The sequence below is a fragment of the Pectinophora gossypiella genome, chromosome 4 (genome assembly GCF_024362695.1).
Source record: "Pectinophora gossypiella chromosome 4, ilPecGoss1.1, whole genome shotgun sequence".
Lineage (NCBI taxonomy): Eukaryota > Metazoa > Arthropoda > Insecta > Lepidoptera > Gelechiidae > Pectinophora > Pectinophora gossypiella.
Genome location: NC_065407.1, coordinates 7,217,456 through 7,244,301, shown reverse-complemented (window position 1 = coordinate 7,244,301; position 26,846 = coordinate 7,217,456). Strand labels below are relative to the sequence as shown.

At 37.6% G+C, this 26,846-nt stretch overlaps 1 protein-coding gene across 2 annotated transcripts in view; it reads left to right on the top strand.

Moving 5' to 3' along the window:
* The first annotated feature begins 422 nt into the window (after window positions 1-422).
* LOC126366313 (T-lymphocyte activation antigen CD86-like) overlaps window positions 423-26,846 on the top strand; it is a 149,360-nt gene continuing 122,936 nt past the window's right edge. For both annotated transcript variants that reach the window (XM_050009415.1, XM_050009414.1), the window contains exon 1: window positions 423-634. The gene's annotated coding sequence lies outside the window, so the exon portion shown is untranslated. The remainder of the gene's footprint in view (window positions 635-26,846) is intronic.

Below are 26,846 nucleotides of genomic sequence, written 5' to 3'. Positions count from 1 at the left end.
CTCTGTAGACATGCATATTGTAAAGTAAACCTCATAATTGAGCTACTGAGCATATTTATAATACTGTCATAAAAACCGTTTAAATTTTTCAGAGGCAACTAAGTAGCGAGCTTAAAACAAATTAAAAATTAAACAACTCCATTAAACACCCCAGTTCTTAATAATCGTACTGCGCCATTTCTCGTTCGATGTAAGGCACAAATAGTTAATTAAGTAGTGGGATACTCATCGGATCTGGCTAAATAAGTTGTCGGTACTATCTTAGTATCTGAGTAGAAGTATCTAACCCACCCTGTAGGCAAAGGCCCGTTTTTTCACGTTCCATCCTCGCCGCGCATACTTTATTTCTATTTGCTGGTGCGAGGAGCGAGGGGAGGGAGGGGTTCGGACACGCGCGGTAGAGTCGCCCCAGCCAGTCGAGGCTGCGGCAGCGAGGCAAATACATGTCCTACCCAGTGCTGTTAAAAAAAACTAAAGGCTGAATGTGTGACGTGCTGTGCCATTAAAAAATGAATGCATAATACCCATGCAACTATCATAAGCGAAGGTTTTTTCGCGACTGAGTGGTGACAAATTTTGTGTTGGAAAGTGAGTTTCGTTCGAGTTCTCCCGTGGTACTAACGGATTGTTTCCGGTAAGTCCTGGTGTTTTCTGCAATATAATTTGCATAGTAACAGGATTGTGGCTATAATCTTGTGTCCGGTGACCTAGTGCTTGGTAATTCAACGGCAAGCTTTGATGCTCATTAATCATGTTTTGAACCGGGTTTTGACATCACGTAATTAGTATGAAGCAATTAATAGTTAATTGCCGTTCGGAAATGGAATTCCAAGTTTAAGTAGAACTTGAAATGCTGTAACTTCAGATGTAATTCCGATGTTTAACGGGCCCTTTAAGTATGGAATGTTTACGAAGACATCTGAAATTTTGATTAGTCGTTTGGTGAGCAATAAACCTTAACGACCAAATATAGATAGAACACTCAATAAAAATAATATTACGTGAAAGCTACGGTAAGCTTAGCAACCTAAACATGAAACTAATAAGACATTTTTACTTTATTATTACTCCATAGAGATTTCATAACATAGATGTTACACTTATACCGCGCCGTAAATATGAACGCCACTTATTTTAAAATCAATAGCAAATACAGCAGTAATTAAATAATAAACAACCGGGTCTATTATTGATAATTGATGATAATTGCGTCGTCATATCATTTTCTTCCAGGAAACCTTTCGGAAAATGTCATAGGTGAAGTCGCTTTGGGCTCTATTTCACTAAGTCACTGCGGTGGTGCTTCAACGATTGCTCCATTAACAAAATGTATGCAATTTTATAAAGGTCACAGGTTGCGCAACCAATTTGTTGCCGGCAATTCCTTCGTTGCGCATTGGTGTCGTCGTGAGATAGGGCCCTTCAGGTATAGACCGTATATGTCATCATCTACTAAATGGACGTGCCATTGTCAGGAATCGATTGCCATAATTTATGACTACGATTCTACGAGTCGAGAGGCACGTTAGTACATACTTAAAAAAAAAACTCTAGGGGGATTTTTATACATTTAAGATACTGCGCATTATATTTATATGCAATATGGTAGGCAGATAGGTTGAATTACTAATTATGAATCTTCAGTCGGTTTTGTATCCATAATTCATCCAAGGCTTTTTTACGGAAAATGTTTTTTTTCTGTGGGTCTGTGATAAACAGAAATAAGGTGCGTGCACCTAGGAATTACAGGTATACCTTAAATTTGTCGGAGTGTGGAAACCTTTATACACTCAAAAGACATTCAAAGGAAATCGGAAATTTGCCGTGCGGTTTCTTCATTAATCACGATGTACAGTAAATTGCGTTACGATAGGCTTTCGACAGACAACTTACACCCACTGTTCCCAGACAATACAAGACAACTTGCAGCCTCACTTGGTATTGCTTAAATTATGAAACAGTAAATAGGAACGTAGTGGGTAGCTCACTGGGACGGGCTAACCTATAAAATGCTACTTAGGTTCTATGATGATCTTGTGACGTAGCGAGTAGGCGCCGCTACTTCAAAAGCGCACCCCTGATGCCGGGCAGTAGCGGTATCAGTACTGGTTGGAGGCCGAGGAAATGGATTCTGGTAGGGCTCTAGCCAGAACATCACCGATTGAGAAATTAGTCGGTGTGCTGCGGAACGGAAGGCGATCGGGGCAACCACAGTTCTACACGCCCTATCTATGGAGTAATGGCGATTACTCCACCGACAAGAGCGCAGCTCTTAAATAAAGAGAGAGAAATAGGAATTTATATACCGGTACGTTCTTCAGCAAGATAGAAGCGAACGTGGAGTTCCATGGTATCTGCCTACCCCAACAGTAAATAGGCGTTACCTTATGTATGCATTTTTGGGCATGCAATAACGTGTATAAGTAATGAAATCTTCATTTCGAGGGCATATCAGATTCTCTGCAATTTAGCTTGTCGTAGTTAAATACGCGACGTCATAAGATATTAAATACGTATGATTTGATTTGAAGAGAGGAAGCGGAGGTACTTATGTAATACTATAATATACTTCAGTATATCACTCTGAATCACAAAACTTTTCGGAATATCAGGTGCTTCGGCCTGCAATGTCCTAATCAAACATAAAGCAACAACACACGCACACACACACACACACACACACACACACACACACACACACACACACAAGACATTCGCATAAAGTACAACAACAACATCTAATTGAAAATTGAAAATCGAACGATCGTGAACCTACTCTCTAACCAATATACCACGAAGGCTGTTCAGCCGTTGCTCCCGAGCTAATAGTCTAATCACCTTCAATAACCAGCTCTGTAGCAGTGTGGTAGAGTATCATCCACCCCATATCCTCTCCGGTTGTTTAAGGGAAAGTCTGTGCCCACCAGTGGGACGTATATATATTTGATGATAAAAATAGTATATGGTACGTCGTTCGGGATGACTCCTGTCTTGCCCCCAAACATACATAATATAATATACAATATTGTTTCAAAACAATTCCGTTCCTAACTTCTCTAAGTTACAAATTAATTGCCTTAAACATATAATTATAAGTTTGATACTAACTTTAATAATTGCTTTACTAAATCGAAGCAAGTTTAAAGAAACTACATAATTGACTAATAATGGGAAATTTAATAATGAATTTGATTAAATGAAACATATTACAGGTACCTATAATTTCGATGGTTGTCTGACTGTATTCAAATGTCATAAGTCAGCAGAGAATGATAAAGCTAAAAACCATTTTCGACAGGCGTAGGCGTAGATATAAACGGTATATGGATTAGGGGTTAAAGTAACATGGTACCTATTAAATATGCATAAATACAATTACGCCCCTAATCTATCAGGTTGTGTAGGGCTATAATTTAGGAAACACCTAGATGTCAATCTTCTTTTTCTCTTCTTCTATTGTGTGGATTGTGAGGTGTATTACCAACCCCATCAACTCTGGTGTCAGGGGTACTACTGATCCGCCGTAGGCCCCTGACATGACTCATATTGTGATGACTACGTACTTACATCAGAAGTAATAACCTGAACCAATGGCTTAACGTGGCTTCCGAAGCACTTGCTTTACTTTATTGTCCTAACTAAACTAGGGATCACCAAGTGATTATTGTGATTTGTCCCCACCGGGATACGAACCCGGGACCTCCGTATCGTGAGTATAACGCTCAACCACTGGACCACGGAGGACGTTGTCAATAATATATACTAGCGCCTTACTAGCCAAACGCGTCCAAGTATTAGTACTAAAAGCAAGACAAGATCTTATTTTCGTCTCTTATTAAGTTATAATAATAATTATATTATTATTATTAATTGTATTTTTTATATTATTAGTGTATTATTTCATAAGATTTGTGTCTGTAACCTGTTACGTGTGTTTATTATTAAATAAATAAATAATTAGTAATACTACGTATACATTCCTTAAAAAATGAATTAGATTCACAAAAGTTAATTGTAAACTCTATTTACTATTATACATTGGGTAAGTAGATAATTCAAGATTCTATTGTAAGTAAATATTCAGCTATGCCCAGCAGTGGGCGTCGTACGGCTGATGATGATGATGATGATTCAGTTACCCCATTTCTGGATCGGAAAAAATCATTTCTGGGTTTAAAAAGCGAAATAAAAAATATGAACAGACTAACAAACGGTATCAAAATACCTAGGATTGTTTAAGTTTACTTGTGTAGGCGGTGGTAAAAAAGGTTCGTTGTATTTATTTTTAGTTATGTTGATTTTGAGGGATATATTATATCGAGGGCTTGGACCTATGAACGCAGTAAATCCTATCTACGTGGATAAACGTGGTACAAGCTTTCGATGTAACTCCTCGAAATCCCGTGCCGTGGGAATTGTATGTATTTACGAGTATCAAAATAAAATATTATTTCTATATTTTATATTGGTACTCGTAAATACATACAGTTTCTGGTTCATATCAACCCGATCATAAATGTTGAATATTTATATTATTTCAACGTGATATCTACCTATAGGTATAAATTCTACAAACTGTAAACACATACAAATAGGGATTACATAATGTAAGTAAATTAAATGTATGTTAATCTTGTCTTTTGTCAATTTATGACTCGACCCGTTACTAAACGGGTATGCTTTTATGTATTTTTGATTATAAATAGGAGTCAGTATAAGGAGTTTATCTTAAGAAAAACCGGAATAAAAGTGTCCCAGTTAATTCTCCGAGTAATAGAAATCTGCGGATTATTTTTTCATCTCTTAATAACGCTTAGTCTTGGGAATAACCAAGATATGCTGAGATGAGAGAAATATTAAGTGAAAAGGACGGATAGAAGATTATGTCGTCTTATTTCTTTATGGAGAGGTCGGACAATTATAGGCGATGGGCTGATAAACTTGATAGTGTATCGTCGCTGCAGGCCTTATGTCGAATTGTTGCTGTCGCGGCGCGGCAACAGCGTCGCGCGCGGCGCGATTTATATCGAGGGTTCTGACTAGTAGCCGTTTGACGTGTATTCACGTAGATAGCATTCACTGTGTCTATTAGTCGAAACCCTGGATGTAATTCGCGCCGCGGAACGGTTGTCGTGCAGAGCCTGCAAGTCATAATAATGTATTTATTTATATAGTTTTTTATATAGTGAACAACATCACCCTTACAAAAGACTATACTAAATCGGTGATGTTATCTTACTTCTTGATAATACAAACTTACTACTTTTTCTTATAAAATAAATAGTATTTACACCTTACTTAAGTAAAACAATGAAGGTACAGTGGAACAAATCTACATGTTTGGAAACTGCGTTAAGAATTCAGTAAGCGAATTGAATGGTGCATGCTTAAGGATGTTAGTCCTATGTCTTGGCGTTACCAATGCTGTGTCCCGCGGCTGTCGTTAAAGTCTATATAATGTTTGGAACTTTTATTCCAATCGCACTTAGTATATATTGGTTATCTATTTTACCACGAATTAATTTGAATGAATTTGAATGCCAACAAATCAGACTATCTTCCCAGTAGTGATATAATATGCAAAAGCTTATTTTTAAACAAGATCAATATATGCTCTGGTCTACTGGTTCTCGACTTGTAAATTATTCAAACCATCGGGAAACTTGTAAACAGGCTATTCGTGTCATTAGCCACTTTAAATTATTACGTATTTAGGTCTAATCTTCAACAAAACGCTTAATATAGATAACACTACTAGTCTGATCAATGAATGATAAATGAAAGCAAGAGGCACTTTGTAATCGTATAAGGATTCGCTATGTTGAAACCAAGATGTTACGAGTACCGGGAATTTTAATGGAACAAGTTGAAAGTTATAATAACGCTTTTAAATACACGCAATAACGCCTGGAAATGCACCTGACCATGTCAGTTCAAGTCGGAAAACTCCAACGGCAGCCAATAGTCGCGGGAAATGACTGCCTTGTTTGTAACGGCCGTCTTTTCGTCACAAGACAAAAGTTGAATTCCTAATTGACACCGGTTCAGACTTATTCGTATTCCCAAAACCAGCGACAACTGCGACAAGAGAACATCGAGTTAAGGCAAAATATGAGCTTTTTGCGGCAAACGGTACCATTTGTTATAATACTATGCAGTCACAAGGCAGATATTCCGATACTAAGCTGGACATGTTAGTGACGCGGACATTACTGTCATGGCATCAGGAATGCTTCTGAGTTTCTCCGCATGTAGTGGTATATACCTAAGCCCTGAAGGGTTATGTGTTCCACGCGTCAGTATCTTATGTTAAACGGCTGGATATTAATGAATAAAGTGTCTCCAAAGAACCCAGAATTTGATCTCATAAATTCAAAATGGCGGCCGTACCTAAAATACAAAATGGCGAAAGAGACGAAAAAATATTTTACATAATAAGTACTTACGATATTGAGTGGCATAAATTGGATAGATCTTTCTAAATGTAAACGGTGATAGTTAAACCATTTTAAAATCAGAATTTTAACTGCCATTTAAATATCTGCACTATTCAGATAGCCTAGTTTTCTTGAAATACAAAATGAAATTATTTTTTTCTAACTTAAGTAATTATTTACTTACTCACTTTTAGCCTTTTTAGTTAGTTCTATTGCTATTACGTCAAATTGACGATGAAAACTTATAATTACTTACCTAATACAATTTCAGTTTTTCAGTAAAACGACTAGCTACTGACGCTCTCAGACGTAAGCAAGTACTTAAAAAAAACTTTGTAACAGATATTACGTTTAGGTCGTTTATAAAAATAGGCAAATTGTTGGTTCGATAGGTTGGAACTTAAGAAAAAAGGATGTTATGTCTGGCGTGACCAAAGTTAGATAATTCCGTTTATTTAGACCAGGCTATTAAATGACTTCTATTTATAAGTAAGGCTTAAAGTACTATTTTATGAGTAGATTTAAATTGTCTTAACAAGAAACGCGGGATAAAATTTCAATTCTAAATTGTTTCCTAGTTTAGGTTTTTAACATACCTTCGAATTTTACAACAAATCACTTGTGAAAGAAATAAATATTGTTTAATGATACTTAAGTTATTTTTTGTCACGGTGTAAAACCATAAGAATGTGTTTACCTGCTTACCATCCCGGGCATGGCATCACCTATAACCATACGTTACAATACCATATTCGTACTTCATATCTAAAGTGGTTCTGCCTACCTCTTTAGCGATAATGGGCGTGAGTTACATTCACCTATGAAAGTATTCGTAACAATACCAAAAAAATAACTCTATCAGGGGCCTTTGGCGGCTTAATAGTAACTCTAACACCAGGGTAGATGAGGTTGGTACTCCACCTCACAACGCACACGATAGAAAAAAAACTCTATGATCAAAAGATCACAACTTAATATGGCATCACGCGTGTGGTAGGCAGAAGTACAGAGTATGTGTTCATGAACTAAGAAATTTAGCCATAAGTAACTTATGTTCGTATCTCTGTGGTTCCTACATAACCTGCGCATTTAACTCACCGTTTACCAAGTATAACTTTCTTCATAACTAACCTCAACCTAAAATTATACTAAATGATGTATCTTCTCCCAAGAATCCGCTGACATGAAGTTATCAAAGCCCAAAGGAACAAAGTTTAGCAAACCAATTTGATTCCTCAACATTTCTTAATTGGCGGAATACTAATGAAGCTATGGTAGCTCAGTAGATAATATTCCTTAATTGGGAATGTTCAAAAAAGTGACGCAACTTTTATTAATTAAAAATGCTTTTCTTGCATTCTATGGGCAATGGTTCGAATCACGAACAAAATTCCTGTATGAATATTGAAATGCTTAAGGAAAGCAGGGGAAAGAAACCTTGGTGTTCGAGATTCAAAGTGGTGGTATTCCAGTATCTGTTAATGGTGAACTAGTTCGTTCTGTCAGCATTTTTTATTGTAACTAAGTATACTACTACTACTATTAATAGCCCGCAATGTCCCACTGCAGGGCAAAGGCCTCTCTTCCCTTCTTCCACTCCTCCCTGACCCCAGCTTATTCGTGCCACCGTTTCGAAAAGCGGTCCAACTCGTCGCGCCATCTTTTTCGTGGCCTTCCCCGACGTCTGGCAGCATTTGCAGGAACACTCAGAAGATTTTTTGGTCCAGAGGTCATCGAGCATTCGGGCAACATGTCCAGCCCAGTCCCATTTCAAGCAGGCAGCCTTTAACTAAGTATATGAAATTATAATCAATATTAATAATAAAACACTTTATTGCACACAACGAGACATTTACACAAATATCTTATTCTAAGGTGGGCAAAGGCGGCCTTATCGCTAAGAGCGAACCCTTGCAAGCAACCTTCGGCAGAGGATATAGTACACTTGTACAACAAAACCACATAAAACAGATAAGGTCGATGTTTATTTTTGAAAAATTCGGCCCGTAATGTCAAAGACTTGCACGGCTGACAACTAAAAACTGAAAATTCTGACAGCGCGTACGATTCTAAAGTATCTGGATGTTCTTTCATCTTGGTGAACTTCCTTTTTTCTCCACCTCAAATAGAATTCACTTCATGTCGGGAAAGATAATATTATAAGCTGTTTAAGTTAATAATTCTACAAAGCGCGATTACCATTGGTAAGTATTTTAATTCGAAATGTATAAAAGTGTAAGCTGAAATGAATGGCTCATTACCAAGATCGTTATGCAAATTTTTTAGCGCGTTTCCATTTAAATTTTGCGTTGTTTACGTTATTTATATACTATTTAATTGTTCTTTCTGTTTTGTGTCGCGTTTGTAATTCATGCACGTAGACTGATTGTTTTAATGTATGTACTTAATTGAAAGTGATGAACAGCTTCATTCGTTTCTTTGTTCATTAGTTAGTAATTAACTGGTGCTGTGGAACAACACAATAGATGGTTTCTTTGTAAGAAACAGTTGAAATACTTCGTTTTAATTAGTCTCAGTTTGTAAAATATAAAATTCTTAAAACCTGTAATATCCGAGGAAAAGTAGTTGCTAGAAAAACCTCGACACAGGGCCATAGACGTTCTTATAAAAAACAGATAAATACTGAATCATCATTGTTTGTTATTTTGACGATTTGTTTAAGTTATTGAGTCTGATGTTTTTGTAATAGTATTGTGTGTGGCGGACGCCACTCAATTTATCACGTTCACTATATAACTGAAAGTTAGAAATGTATCAATTCCTCACGTGCAATATAATATTTCGATAAACACGTTGGATTTTATGTAATAGAAACACTATGGCAAGAAAAATGTGACCCACATATGGGTCATCCACGTATGTATGTGTTCAAATGAATTGCCTCATATGTGGTTCATACACAGTGAAAGTGTTAATATTAAAATAAAAAAATATATTTTCTGGAGCGTGCTCTGTTCAAAGAGTAGTACAGTGAGTGTTGGTTCGTACTGTACTGAGAATAACCTAGTTAGATAACATCAAAACGACGAAAGTGGCGACGGTAGAAAAGTTCTTCCGTACGGCCAGTGACAGGCACACATTCCTAAGCTGATCTTCAACCAGTAGTAATGGAGAGACGCGACAAGAGGAACTGTAACAACGTTAGCGTTGGAGTCTTGAGATGGTCTTGAGACTATAATTATATTTTTTTATTATATTATTATTATATTATATGACACCTAGTGAGTTATACATACCAACTTTGTCGAATAGGATGAGCATAATACTCATATACTAATTCAAACATAAGATTACGCTTACTTCCTATTAAGTAAGTTGATCTTCACTTGCTTCTAACGTATCCTGAAAACACCACTTCAGCTAATTCCATTGTCACTTTGAGTAAAACAATCTGGCGTTTTTTTAAAGCATTCTGTTATTTGATTACTATACGCTGTGTTCGGCTAGGCCTTCCTCTTGAGACTGACCCACTTACTTTTAGGATCTATTTTTATTTACAGGAAATTTTTCAAATTTTTCAAGGCGCAGTATTTTCCAACAGAAGGAACTCTGAAATTTATATAACATTTCGCAAAGCACAGAACACGTCTAGTACATTCGGAACCACCAACCCGGGCTGGGCTATATGCCAATTTGTACAAGTTACGAGAGGAGTCGAGACCCAGAACATGTATGTAGGATTAAGAATTTTAATAGAATATAAAGTTAGAGCGGAATATTATTCAATACACGTTTCGTACAACGGGTTTTTCCTGTGAAGAGGTCAGGTTAGTAGTTCGCTACAAGGACGTGCTCAAGCGTAACTTGACTGCCTGTGACATATCCACCGATTGTTGGGAGGAACTTGCAAAGATGAGGCCGGAATGGCGATCTACAGTCCGAAAAGGCGCAGAAAGTTTCGAAGAAGCTCGACTAGTAGCCCTGGATGAGAAGCGTCACATAAGGAAGACTCATCCCAAGCCCTCTCACACCTACACGTACGGTCACGAGTACTAATATGTATACACTTTGAAACCATGTCACATTAACTTTTTTGACAAATTAAACCGCAAGACTCATTAAATGTCAAATATGATAGTGCGACAGGGTTTTAAAGTGGGTACATGATATTGCTCATGACTGTACAACAGTGACGGACAGCTTTACTAAACTCGATGTGATCGTGTGTTTAAAGCGAAGTTCGGTTTCGCCAGCCACATAACACATAATAGACATGTCTAAGGTCGCCGTTATCGGACACGATAAGGAGGACTATATAGTAGTTCTGAATAGTGTTGAGTGGCGCTTTAAATTAGACAGATGCTACTCAGAGCCAAAAGTCATAAGAGCCATTATTAGTAGCATAATTCTAAGAAGGAGACTCATATAATTATAAAAGTATTTTCGGTCCCATTTACCCTTATAGGAGATTACTGATGTTAATTTTAATGTAATTTGAATAAACGATTCACTTTTAATTGGGTAGTTTTACTAGGTCAAAAATAAATTACGAAATTTTAGTTACTAAATTGCTACAAGACTAAAACCAATACAAATGTTTTCTTCTTTTCTGAATATAAATTATTATTAATACTATATTTACTAATTTTATTTAATAATAAATTCTTTACTTCTATAGAATCTAACTTTTCATTAATCAAGCAACATTGGCATTCTTATTTATTAAAATACAACTACATCACATATTTATAATAATAATATTATTTATAGAAAAGGTAACGGAATTTTAACTTTTATAATATGACAAATATGGTTTAATCTTTTGATTAAAATCGTAAGTTCCATTCAAAACCAGGCAATATTGTTATTATTAACATTACGAGTGACCTGTGAAATTGAGGTACAAAATATAATCTGTATTTCGAATCCTTGTACCCAAATCAAGGGACAGCCAAGTCCCACCCTAAAACAAAAGCCATAAAGGACTTATCACCTTGAACAATCTTAGAATAGATTACGTGTTGTCATATTGTAATGGTATTGTGATATCTTACTCAATAGAAGTGGAATTAGAATTGCTACGGAACCATGTCGCAGCAAAATTCCTAGAACAATCTTAAGTATCATTATTCCCTACAGCTTACTAGGTAATTGAGACAATGTTCTATGTTAGTGATGAACTAGGAACTTAACATTATTGTGAAAAGGTTCCATTATTTCTAATAGCTCTTTTGTAACTTCGAGTCGGGTTGAAAACGATGGAATCTTGTGGTAGCAATTTGAGATGATAGGATTGACTTTCACAAAGTTGTATCGGACGGAACGCAATAGAACTTTGTCTTAACCACTAGAAAATGTTCTTGACTTACTGTTAAAAGCTTCTCAGTTACTTACAAGACTAAAATACATTTAAAAAAGAAATAATTAATTTATTATGAAAAGGACTCCCACCTTATGGTGGAAATTTACCAATACAAAAACACTAGACTCAAAACATACACAAACTTAAATTTATTTTAAACTTACAATTAGTAAGTAGGTACTTAATTGTATTTTTCTTTTCACTGACTTTATTTAATTCATGTAACTAGAACGCTGAATAGTATAAATTATAATTGTTATTCTTTGCAGAAAAGCCTGTCATAATAATTACTTATTCATGAAAATATTGGCAAAATTTTGAATAATTCATTAATTTGAGCCGGGATATGAAATCAAGTGGATGTTCTTTATCATTTTGCCTTTGGTTGGGAGGATCTTGAAAGAATAGGATTTGAGTCTCGAAATGATTTAGCAGGTGTTATCTAAAAACGTTTTGTCTCGTACTTCGTTTTTCTCGGTAAAGCGTAGGTACGGTCACGAGCATTAATAATATTATACACTTTGGTGCCATGTCACATTAACTTTTTTGACAAATTGAACTGTAAGTCTCACTAAATGTTAAATATGTTAGTGCGACAGGGTCCTAAAGTGGGTACATTATATTGCTCATGACTGTACACAGTTCATCTTGCGATAGATGTACCTTTGACTAGCCCAATTGGAAATATTATAGCCGTGAGCTTATGTTATGACTGGAATAACTTGACGAAGTTTGTGTTTCTTGGGGTTATCAAGCAAGAATTACAATAGGTTGGTTGGGTAAGTGTCTTTCATTTTACACCGCATTGTCACTAATCAAGAATCGTAGACCAACAAATAAATATTTTGAATTTAAAAAATGCAAGTCACATGTCTGTCTTGTCCTTGAATCTGTGGGATTTGGCATCTGTGGTTTTCTTTGGTTTCCAAAAGGTTCAATAAACGTAAAAATAGAACACAAATCTATACCTCATCATAGGCTTAGACATAAGGGGTGATATTATCAAAATCAATTTATTTCCACGTTAAATTGTAAAAGTTTTAATAGATTTAAGACTTTAGCGTTTTATAAGCCAATCGCGTGTATACTACGATAACATCTGTTATGTAAACAAGTTTTTTAATAACTTTAACATAGTAACTTAGTTCGTAAAATCGCAAGTTTTTGCTTTATAATTAGCAACTTTGGTTCACGACACATTCTTTGTAGATTACAATGGAAGGAAATTATAAAGTCATTTAAAAGTCACTTCGATGTAGGGTAATGTAGGTATAATAACTCCTAATATAATTCCATTCTTATCACTGGTATACTCTAGTATACCAGTGATAAGAAAGCTTCTAAGCTTTAAGCTGATATTCATTCCGAATATATCCCGACTAAGTCCTTAATTTAGGAAGATTGGAAGTCATAAGGATTATGCCCTCTCAAATAAGAAAGTAGGTAGATACCTACTTTATAATGTACGATGAGCAGCCGGGTCTGCATGAGAATTATATCGAGCACTTCGACCAATAAACGATACGAATGCTTCCTACGTAGATAGACTTCAAACGGCTAAAGGTCGAATGCTTATAATTCGAATATTATTCGCGTCGCGCTCGGCGCGGTTGTCGTGCAGAGCGTACTTACTGGTGACGTGTAGCAATGGTTTTCAGCATAACCATCTTAGGATTCCAATACCAATACCAGCAAGTTGTCTTCTGAAAGACTAACTAAATGGCCATATTGAATCAATTCATCTAAAAAGTATATTGACATGTCAAATCGCAATACTGCTTTTTAGATTAATTGCTTTAATATGGCTTTTTAACCCTAATCTAACTGTTTGATAAGTACGTACTTATAGGACACCGTGAATTATATTTGTTGTATTTATTAGAAGTTCAAAAAGAAATGTTATTTAAAGTTACAAAAATCGAATAAAATTAAATGCAAGAATTCTGTAAGTAGGTATGTGTGCAATATTAAACTTGTTTAATAACACAACCAAAACTTTATCTGGAAATAATGTCTAAAACTAAGTACGTTACGTACAATAATAATTTTCTACGAATAAATATTAAAGTTTCATTTCAACCACCTGATTTTGACAAGATGATTGTGTAGTTATTTCTGAACCAACACTCCGCTACTTTATCATAACTTTCTTCAAGTATTTTCTTCAGTTTGTGTAGAAATAATACTCGAGCAGAAATACTTTTATATTGTTCTCAATTTTAATTCGGTGAAGATATTCTTGAATACATTTTCTTTAGAGGCCTTGTGTATGAGTTCTTATTAAGCTGTTTAAGTTTCTATGCGTATGTAACATTCGCGAAGCACATTTTATGATCTTTATTATTCTAATGTTACAATTTTTTATTCTTCTTTTATTGTGTCGGTTATGAGGTGAATTACCATCCTGATTGACGAAATGCCCCTGACATGGCTCTAGTAACGACTACGTCGTAACCAAACAAGGGCTCTCAAAGTGATATGTCCCATCGGGATTCGAACCCGGAACCTCCGGATCATGAGCTCACCGCTCAACCACTGGACCGCAGAGGCTGTAAAAAGTCCCTCAATAGAAGAAACAAATATTTTTTTATTAAAGTGCATTAACGTATGTTTACATTTAACATGTACACGTTCCTACACTTTCCTGTATTTGTTACGTCTAACAGAAAAATAAGAGTAAATAACATTTTTTGTTATTCCCTTTTGCGCGAAATCTATCATCACATTTGGATAATAAGCACTTCTTGTGGTGTATAGGTATCATTTTAGGTAAGCGACCAGTGTCGCTTCCTATTTTGGGCCTTAGTTGGCTAGACGCTGCGGCAGCCTCCTTCTTAGTCTTAGTTGTGTGTGCTCGCTCATCCATGAGCGGCCTGGCCAGAATATAAGGATGGGCTGTTATTTTGTTTTTGTAGGAGCAGCTTACATTTTTTAACTCTTCATTATACTGTTCGAATTCCCAGCTCTTTGTGTAATCTGCTATTGGTAATGTACCATGGAGCATTTGTGATAATTACGTCTAACAGAAAAAATAAGAGTAACATAAGCTCTCGACTACATAGGTTAGTTTGAGGTACAGTCACGAGCATTAATATGTATACACTTTGGTACCATGTCACATTAACTTTTTTGACAAATTGAACTGTCTCTCTCTCTCTCTATTTAAGAGGTGCGCTCTTGTCGGTGGAGTAACCGCCATTCCTCTCTTCTTCCCGCCAAAACCTTCATCTCCCGATACGACACGACCTGCACCTTCAAAAAAAAAAAACTTTTGAAGGGAAGAGAGGAAGGGGTAGACCTAGGATAACATTTATGAAACAAATAACATGACTGTACATACATCGCAAGTCGAACTAAGTGGTTACTTAATTGTGCGTATAGGTGTGAGTACACCTCACCGAACTTTCTATAAGACCAACGTGACAGGTGCCAAAATCCAAACCCTATTGTTTTTACACCTAGGACACTATACAAAAATATCCTTCAGATCGTGTACCTCCTTTATGTCTGGTAATCTCGGCCTTATGAGGTAACACGTACAGGCGTTAGTTGTATCTGTGTCTGTCTTTGGATATAACAAATCCCGGTTACCATCACACATCACATCATCAGCCCATTAACGTCCCCACTGCTAGGGCACGGGCCTTCCCTATGGATGGATAGGGAGATCGGGCCTTAAACCATCACGCGGGCCCAGTGCGGATTGATGGTTATTAACGACTGCTAATTCAGCCGGGTCCAACGGCTTAACGTGCCTTCCGAAGCACGAAGGAGCTCGAGCTCTTTGTGGTCACCCATCCTATGACCGGCCTTTGCGAAAGTTGCTTAACTTCAACAATCGCAGACCGAGCGCGATTACCGCTGCACCACCTCCGGTTACCATCATCTCCTTAGTATTATCCCGTTGTTTACAGGGTCCGCTTACCTAACCTGAAGATGCGAAGAGCAACTGCCTGTCTGACCTTACAACCCGCAAGGGAAAACCAGCCCACTACAGGTTAGGTCACATACCTCGGAAAATGCACTTCTCAGGAGTGTGGGTTTCCTTACGATGTTTTCCTTCACTGCTGAGCACGTGATAATCATTTATGACCTAAACATGAATTCGAAAACAAATTCGACAATCATTGGTTTACGCCTGAGCTGGATTCGAACCTGCGACCTCAAAGTGAAAGGCAAGGGTTCTACCAACTGGGCTACCGCTGCACAACAAATCCCGGTTACCGTTAAACCAAAATAATCTGTAAACATTCAGGCAATCGTTACAACAATCGCCAAATACTCAATGGAAAAGGGTTAACACGCAAACCAAATGGGCTGTGGAGTAGGAGTAATTAAGCGAGAATCGTTAAATGTTGGTATTTGTTATTGTCAGATACTTAGGACAATAAGCAACAAGTTTAACAAGTGTAAATGGAAGTGTGGTCACCTTATTCAAAGGCAGTTATCCGCGAAAAGTGAAAAAAATAGGCACAACTCACACCTGTAAGCCCTTTCGGGGTAGAAAGGCAATGTACAAAGTATAATAAAACTCCCTTTGATGAGCACACACTTTTAATCTTCTATCACCACACCTTTTACAATTCTCCAACTAGATATATAGTAGTAATGATTATTGCAACTGCACTTCAAAGGTAGACGACCACTCTCAATGACGGCCCGTTACCAACTGACCGCCACGAATCGTTGCCTTACGAATTCACATCCCCACCACTCGATTCCCTCGTTCGCTCGGACAACCGAATTAGTCAAATGACATTCTAATATTTTAATCAAACACCTACTCAATTAATACCGCGCCTTACATTCGTCCATCCTGACCTGGTGTATGTCCTCATACACAGGTCTCGTGCCTTACATTCGGTGAACGATTCGTGACGCAGTTAGGTAGATATAAAATAAAATATATGTAGTATAAATCTATTAGGAAACTTAACAACAACCTTAATTCTTATTAATAAGCATACGTATATAATTATCACCTTAACATGTACATAGTCCGTTATGACATCTTCTCTAATGGGATATTCTTGTAATAACATTATCTTCATCTTTAACACTAATAACTTTTCGTAATCAATGAAGTTTATATTCTCACGAACCCTTCATTTCTCGCAAGAACATAATATGTGAACCCTTCTTTTCTCACATCTCTACCTGACCAAAACGAGTCATTCATTTATCGCAAGGTCATATCTAACTTAAAATTGATTGTCATGTGAACCCTTCATTTCTCACAGACAATCAAAATTGCGAACCATTCATTTCTCGCAAAATTTTATAATCATCATCATTACTCCATATATATATACATTTGTCGACTTAATTAAGCAAGGCCTTCATCGAATTCATATAAAAGATGCCACGGATGAGAAACAGTATAAGAGGAGGTAAATAAACTTATTCATTAACTTTCAGACATTTCTAATAAGATCTAATCACTTACATCTAAATACATAACCAAAATTCTTCTTGATTAATCGACAATTGAATAACTTGTATAATAATCGCTAAAAGAAAAGAAAACAAAGAAACACATTTTAGAACTAAGCGATGTTATGTCTCTTCGTCTTCGTTTGCGGATTCAATATCTACATCGACAGAGTCATCATCACTATTAACCTCTAAAGCAGCTAAGTGAACCCATGGTAACATTCTGTCGGCAGCGACAGTGGTTTTTCGTTTATTTCTTGAACTAGTTAAGCCAGGAATTGCTGTAACCCTATATCGGTCGTTACCGATAACAGCCACAACACGGTAGGGACCTATATATTGTGGAAGGAGCTTTTTACTCTTACCGTCGTTATTAAAGCATGTTTTTGTGATTCTCACAAGATCACCTACCTTATAATTCTTAGCAGGACGTCTGTTTTTATCGTAAGCTTCCTTTTGTTTCACTTGTTCCGAGTCAATCCTTTCTTTAACCTGTTGTCGAATAGAAGTCAAATCATCAGTTTCGCGAGTTTCTTCACGTATTTCATTAAGTCGGGGGTCTATTTCTGCATCCATACTAGTACCAAACATAATTTCCGAAGGGGTCCTACCGGTGGTTTTCTGTCGAGTATTATTTAACCCCCATTGAATCTTCCCGGTGTTCTCGTCCCAGTCCCTCTCGTCTCGGTTCAGATTGAGCGCAGTTAATGAACTTAATATAGTTCGATTATAGCGCTCAACCTGACCATTCGAGCGGGGACTGGCAACAGCATTTAACACGTGCTTTATGCCCTTGTCGAGACAGAATCTCTTAAAGGCATGGGAGGTAAAACACGCACCACGGTCACTAACAATCCTGTCAGGAGTGCGAAACGTATAGAAGATGTCATCTAAAACCCGTATGACGTTTATGGTTTTAGTGTTTCGGACTGGCTTAGCAAACGTAAACTTAGTGAAAGAATCCACTAAAACTAGGAGATAGGAATTACCCTTCTTTGATCTGACGAATGGTCCGAGATGGTCGATGTGGACCGTATGAAACGGGATGTCCTTCTTCTCAATTGTGTGCAAATGACCCTCTTTCGAGGTGGAGGATTTCTTCGAATACGCGCACTCCATACACGCCTCAACATATTTTTTTATAAACCTAGACATTTTTGGGAACCAGTACGCCTTCTTGATACGTTCCAAGGTTTTCTCTACCCCGAAATGTCCAATAGCATCGTGATTTTTCTGACACAGTTGCCACCTAGCTCCCTTAGGGACGACCCAACGAATGTTCATTTTGTCACCATCTAGATATTTATAAAGCCTGTTATCTTTGATGAGGTAGTTGTCCTTAATATGTTTGAGCCCTTCTGCGTCTAGATCTGAATTAAGCACATCGCGTATTCGACATAGTTCTGGGTCACCCAACTGCAATGTCTGTAACCAATCTTCGTTACTAATCGACATGACAGCAGGGTAGTGGTCATTCGCCTCATTATCATCGTTAGTCGTGTTAGCATCAGCCACAGGATTTCGTGACAACGCATCGACGTGACACATTTTTGTTCCGGGGCGATATTCCACAGAGCAATGAAACTCCTGTAGCAAGAGCCACCATCGGGCTATGCGTGGAATGATATCGCGCTTGGAAAATGTCGAACGTAGTGCGCTACAGTCGGTCACAATCTTAAAATTTTGTCCTAACAGATAAATCCTGAACTTCTTCAGCGAGCATACCACAGCCAACGTCTCCAACTCATAGGCATGAAAGTTTTTCTCTTCTGGAGACGTTTGTCGGCTGTAGTATGCCACTGGTTTAAAACTCTCATCATTTCTGGAGCGTTGCATCAGGATACCACCGATGCCTAACTTACTGGCATCGGTGTGTAGTTCCGTTTCGGCATTAGGGTCGTATATTGCCAAAATAGGCCTGTCAACAAGCCTGCCCTTCAGTTCCCTGAATGATTCTTCTTGCTCGGCATCCCAGATCCAGGTTGCGTTCTTTTTTAATAATTTACTTAGTGGGTTTGATAATCTAGCAAAATCCCGTATGAATTTACGAAAGTACCCAACTAGTCCTAAGAACTGCCGTACTGAGTGCACATTCAGGGGCCGAGGAAAATCCAGAACACATTGGACTTTCTTATCGCCAGGTCGAATGCCTGAAGCGCTTACTTCGTAACCCAGATAGTCTATGCTATCTTTCAGGAAGTCGCACTTGGAAAGGTTAAGTGTTAAATTCGCTTTTTCTAATAGTCCTAGGACGTCTGCAAGCCTGTCTAGGCATTCCTCTACATTTCTGCCATATATTAGCACGTCGTCTATATACGCTGTTGCTTTAGTGTACCGAGCCGACCCCAGAACCTTGTTCATCATTCTTTGAAAGATCGCCGGCGCGTTTGCTAGGCCAAACGGCATACGATTAAATTCGTACTGTCCGTCTGGCGTAACAAACGCTGTCAGTGGCTTAGATCGTTCCGATATTGGTACCTGGTAATAACCAGATGCCAAATCTAATGTGATGAAATAGGCCTGCCCGGATAGTCGTGCTATCTCATCCTCAATAACAGGCATGGGATAGCGTTCCTTCACTGTTATTGAGTTGAGCATGCGGTAGTCGATGCACATCCTAAGGTTTCCATCCTTTTTGCGCACTAATATGACTGGGCTCGCATACTCTGAAACAGATTCCCTTATAATGTCGGCTTCGATCATTTCATCAACCATCTCCCTTACGCGTTCCCTCTCCTTGTGAGACAATCGATACGGCCTATAAACCACCGGTTTATTGCTACTCAAATCTATATTCATTTCAGCGGCAGTAGTGCATCCTAACTGTTGTAAATTTGACGCGAAACAATGACTAAACCGTTCTAGTAAATCAGTCAACTTCCGCTTCTGCTCCTCAGTAACGCTACTACCGATTCGGATTTTACTCAAGTCAACCTTATTGTGCTGCTGAAACCCCTCTTCATTATGTGAGATTATACGATTAACTACTTGAACTTTTAGACCTCGGGCCAAAACGTCATGTGAGAAGATTTTACAATCAGAAGATATCGGCCCAATACATACATTCACTGAACAATCCTTGACCTGATAGATGCCACCATAAATCATGTATGGATGAGTTGGTTTGCCAATCACCTTACTGTCCAACAATATACTACCGTCGGTACACGAGTCCGTATAACACCTAATCATAGCTGGGCCACATACTTGGGCATCAGCGGAGGCCATGATTTTGACAGGACTTTGATCATTTTCTTCAACCAGAGGATATAGCATTCCATTTCCCGAATCAATGAACTTCAGTTCATCCGCCGTCTTATAAACAGTTACGTGCGGCTGTTCAGTAAAAGACTGACCCACTAAAAGGGGCAAGTCCAGGAACTTGTCATCAACTACTTGGCAGGTCACCAAAGCAGATACATCATCTATCGTTAGTTTAGTCGTTACTGAACCCAATGTGTGAACTAATTCGTTCCCAAAGCCCTTCAAGACAGTCGTGGTATTGTTATGCTCCACGCCTAACACGGGAAGGATCGACTTGGCTATCAACGAGACTTCACTGCCGAAGTCTATAAAACCCTTCAATGGTGCGTTGTTTAGAAAAACATCCTTGATAAATTTGGAATTAGGGGTAGATGTGGTTATGCACATCGTTTTTGAAGGTGGACCTCCTTTGTTGTTCTGAGATCCTATGAAATTGCATTTGTCGGCAGTGTGACCAAATCTGTCGCACTGAGTGCATTTAATAAGAGGTTTAGGACACTTAAAGAAAGGGTGACCACGTTCCTTGCAATTGAAACACGAGGAAGTGAATTGAGATTTTTCAGTCTTGTTCAGTGGCGGACGACTATTTGAATTATTACTTTGATTTTCATTAATTTTGTTTCTCTGACCCATATTGCGGTCCATAAAAGAATGAGTTTCCTTATTGCTCATAAGAAATTGTAACAGTTGTTCGGGATTCGTACACCTCAAAGCCAACGCGCCTGTCTTAATAGTTTTATCGCTTAAGCCATGAATGATGCAGTCTACTGCCCGCTTGCCGTCGATGTCACATCGGTTCACTAGAGCTAGCTTCTCATAATAGTACAATTCAACGGGTTCATTATATCTACTTTTCCTCTTTAACATATCTTCCAGGGCCTGGCCATAGTTCTGTTCACAAGGGAAAGCGTTAATTAATTTTGTTTGCCATTCAGCCCAGCTGAATAATATAGAATTTAACCCCTCGTACCAGACCTTGGCCAGTCCCTGGAGTTTTTGCATGGCAAAGTATACCGTGGTCCTTTCGTCCCAGCCGTAAACAGCAGCACTCTCGTTTACCTTCTTAAGCCATACATCCACTCTTTGATTCTTTGATGAAGGATCAAAGTCCGGCAAAATGTTTTTGGTATTTGTTTGATTAGTATTTAAAACGGCAGAGTGCGCTGGCGACGACTGAGGCTTGGACTGCCTTAATGAATTTATAATATCAGCTACATCACCGGCTGTGAAAGAAGGGGTACGAGCGCGTTGCGGCGGCGTAGCTCGCGTGTCATGTCGTGTGTCTTTACGTGATCGAGATCGTGACCGTCCCAAGCTGTAAGGTTCTCGTCTCGGAATGTTATCATCGTGTCGATAAGAACTACGACGCGCGGAAGTATCTCTAGGTGAATCCGACACACGAGCACGCGGCCGCACAGAGTTGCGGGAGCGCTGCCGGGATTGTCGTGGCGAGGTCCGGCGCGAGCGCTGACGCGACTGTCGCATGCTTCTTTCCCTATCAAGTTCTATCTCAAGCCTACGAACCCGCTCTTGCTGCAGCTTCAATTCCTTCTCCCGATCTCGGTAGCTGTGGCTGCGGCCGCGATCCCGCTCGCCGTGACTGCTCCGACTCTGGACATCACGGCGGCTGCGACTGCGGCTGCGCCTGTCCGTCTCCTCACGGCGCGACGCCGACGTCCCAGGAGTAGGCGTTGCTAGGCGCCGATGCGTGCTTTCTTTGTCACTGGGCATTATCTGAAACTCGCACGTAAAAACACAGTGTTTAGATTTGTCCTATTAAATAAATTCAGTCATTTTTTTTTTCTTTATTTTTATCGAAAGCCCACAGTACTACATGGAAAGTTATAATAAGGGAATTACACGAGCTATCTTAATTTTCTTTTTTTTTTTTATCAATACTTATTAAACATATCATTTTATACATTATTATGTTAATTCCCAATATCACAGAACTACTGAACTACGTATGTAACTTATACTATTATGTAAGCCCCGTAGGCAAGTGGGTAGATTGTAAGTATATAATGATTACTGCCATCTAGCCACACATTGAAGTCTAACAGTTTGTTAAGTGTTAAAAATGTGAAATCGTTGATAATAAGATATTATAATATCAACCAGTTAATTAGTTAAAAGTAAAACATAACCTCATCAAGCCTGCATTCCTGAAGAGGTACGTCAGTTATGTTTTATGATAAATAGGAAAATAAAAATAAGATTCATAACCTTTGCCACATAATTCAAACCAGTAACGGTTATCTATCACTTCAAAATATATTTTCTTTGTTCGTAACTTTTGGTATCGTTATGTAATATGTACAGCACGGTACGATAATACTTTTTTTTTTGCACTTGATGATTAACCACGTAAAATCACAAATTCCCGCACATAATTTAAATCGACTAAAATGGTTTGTAATGGTTTTCACATTTTCTTTCGCTCAAAATTCTTGAATACTAATCTCTTGTAAGATGTACGTTCATGCAAAATGAAAATGTAGGGAAGGACTTACCACTTCTGAAGTATAATAAAACTCCCTTTGATGAGCACACACTTTTAATCTTCTATCACCACACCTTTTACAATTCTCCAACTAGATATATAGTAGTAATGATTATTGCAACTGCACTTCAAAGGTAGACGACCACTCTCAATGACGGCCCGTTACCAACTGACCGCCACGAATCGTTGCCTTACGAATTCACATCCCCACCACTCGATTCCCTCGTTCGCTCGGACAACCGAATTAGTCAAATGACATTCTAATATTTTAATCAAACACCTACTCAATTAATACCGCGCCTTACAAAAGTACATTTGTTTCGACCTAGTTTGAGATAATGTAATGTAATAACCTTTGAAACTGTCGGCAAAGAGCTGTGTGTGCACATTTAATCGATTTCTTGCAACTATGTGTAGATTTTAATGATCAGTGTTTCGAAGTTTGTATGGCATCCGCGATTACAGCATCTCTTTACATTGACTTTTGTGACATTTAATTATTTGACTATTATTTGACTATTTCTCCCGTTTGAATACACACGCGAGCCTACAAACATTCGCGCTTACAGGCAATATTCAGTAGCACTTTGTACTGTAAAATCGATACAATTACATCGTTTAATAACGGTAACCATAATTGACAATCAAACGAACTTGCAAAGTGAAGTTCGATGATAATTATGTGAACAGCTTCATTCGAAGCGATTTATTATTAACGTGTTGTAGTAGTGTTTCTACGCATCAGTCTTGCACGGTATTCAGAGACTTTATTTTATTATTTTTGTAGGGTAGACGAAAAAATACCAGTCGCATACTACCTACCGGCCGCCACACTACCGGTATTGGTACCGACCGAGCTTCATTCAGTTCAAAGAAGTATTTCACATTTTTAGGGTGGGGTTGATCTCGATCAACGTAGTTCTAAAACTGTTGGGAGGGAGTATGTAAATCGCTTCGAATGAAGCTGTTCACATAATTATCATCGAACTTCACTTTGCAAGTTCGTTTGATTGTCAATTATGTTTCACAGCTTCATTCTTTGCGATTTATTATTAACGTGTTGTAGGATGTTTAGAGCATTTGGAATTAATGTGAAATACGGTAAGCAAAGACAATCAAGTTTGTATACATAATTTTATTTTCTTTAATTACACAGGTAAGTAATCAACAATTTAGTTTTAACTGACATGTGTTTAATTTATAGAGAGTATGGTGTTGGCAAATTGATTTGGGTCCGACACTAAATCTCTATTATTATAAAATTTAGCGAAGACGGAAGAAGATTCAGTCCACCCTGCTGTCTTTCTAATCAAGTCAATGCTGACGCCGAGCCGACCGGCTGCAGATGTGGCTGCGTGCCGTGTGCTGTGTCCACTGAAAATTGATGTATCTATTCCACTGCGAGCTAGCGTATCTTTGATCCAACGACTAAGTGTTTGTTTTGTGACTTTGGAAAACGGTTTTTTATAACTTATAAATAAATATTCATGATCTTTTCGTAATGATTGGGTTTTATTTATATAGGAAACTAGACATCGAGCGGGGCATATTTCTGGGCGTAAATTAAAGTATGGTAATCTCAATAGTGGTTGTGAAGCGTTTAACTTTGATGTTTTTATAAGATCAGGAATTTTTATAGATACAGAATTAGTCTGTTGGATAACGTTAGGTAATTTGACGAGTGAAAATGTTTGCACACGGTGCGCAGTCACTAAAGCCAATAATGTCAATGTCTTTTTTGAAAGTTTTTCTAAACTGAGGTTTTCATTTGGCCAATGTTGTGCTAAGTAATTTAGAACTACAGCAGGATCCCAAGTGGCATTGTATCTAGGATTTGGAGGCCTCAGTTTAGAAACTCCTTTCATAAATCTTCGAACTCTTTCATCATCTAATTTATATCCGAATAACAATGATAAGGCAGATTTAAACGAATTGATTGTCCCGTATCTAGCTCCTTTGTTGTAAACAATTGTCAAAAAATCCAGTATATCGTTAATTGATACATTTGTATAATCAAAATTTTTGCTATTACAGTACTGTATCCATTCTCTAACACATCCATCATATTGACTATAAGTTGACTCAGTTAACGATGCTTACATGATTTCTATAGTCTGAGGAGCTAAAGATTTCTTTAATAATGTTTGCCGGAAAGCTTCGCGGCAACCAATTTTAGGGTTTTGTGGAGCTGGTGTGTGTTCCTGAAAGGAGATTTCAATAGGTCAATGTTAGGTTCAAAAACTACGGCAACGGAAATCATCAATTTTTGAAACAACGGATACCAGGGCTGGGTAGGCCAATATGGTGCCACAACAATACCTTCTGCCTTATCATCAATAATCTTTTGAAGTAACTTAGTAAGTAGAGCGAATGGTGGAAACGCGTAGAAATAAATGCCTTGCCACGATATAGTGAACGCATCTATTGCTTTTGCTTCAGGATCCATTTTCCAAGTTACATAAACAGGACACTTGGCATTGCATCTACTAGCAAACAAATCTATCTGAGGACAACCTAATCGATCAACTATTTCTTTAAACGCATTGTCGTTTAATTCCCATTCGGTATCTTGAAATCGTTTGCGAGATAAAAGATCAGCGTTACTGTTATCTTTTGTGTTTATATATGACGCGAAGACAGTTATTCTACGCTGTTCACACCATTCCCAGAATGATCTAGTAATTTTATTCAAGTGCCTGTACTGAATACTACCCATTCTATTAAGACATGAAATTGCAGTGACGTTATCAATACGTAATAAAATTGATACGTTATATAATTCTTTTGCGAAACATTTGAGACCTAGAAAAGCTGCTTTCAGTTCCAGTTCATTTATATGCAAATCTGACTCATCACTTTTCCAATGTCCAAAGCATTCTTCACCATTGCTGAAAGCTCCCCAGCCAGATTGAGATGCGTCAGTAAATATTTCTAGATGGTAACTATTAGAACCTAGCGGTGTATAACCCGAATCAATGTGGTCTAACCACCAAAACAAATCAGCTTTTAGCCATTCAGGTAAAGAAATAATTTGTTCATAGGAAGGATTTTTAATTAAGCATCGATATTTATAACTTTCAAATTCTTTTGTGTAAAGGTACGAATATTTAATTGCGGGGCAAGCGGAAATAAGCAAGCCAAGAAGTCTTGCGAAGTTTCGTAATTTACATCTGTGTATATCTGTCAGAAAATAAACTATACGTTCCTTAATTTTTGTTTTCTTTTCTATTGGCAAAGTAAGAGTCATATCTTTAGTATTAAAGACGAAACCTAAAAATTTGCATTTAGTATTGGGAACCAAGCAACTCTTCTTAGTGTTTATAACAAATCCCAAGCTTTCTAATAATTGTATAGTTTCACAGACATTAGTCTTACATTCTGAAAATGTTTTACCTATACAAAGAATATCGTCTAAATAAATAACCGACATAAAACGTTGTAAACGTAAGCATTGGGCCACGGGTTTTAGTAACTTTGTAAAAACATACGGTGCAGTGCATAAACCGAATGGTAAACAATTAAATTCATACAAAATACTATTATATTGAAATCGTAAATATTTCCTATGTGATTTATCTATCGCAACCAAAAAATATGCATCCTTTAAATCTATTGACGACATGTGATAATTTTTGTTTACTAATTTAGAGGCAGTGCGATAGTCCTCCATTTTAAAATGTTTGGTTTCAATGAATTTATTTAGGGACTTTAAATTTAATATAAATCTTTTTTCACCATTTGGCTTAGGTACTAGAAATACTTTTGAAATAAATTGTCCTGGTACAGGTTCACATCGAGATATAGCATTAGCTTCTAATAACTTATTTATAGAATCCATAAAATCGGTATGTTCTTGATGGTTTTTCGGTAAACAATTAGGGCTATC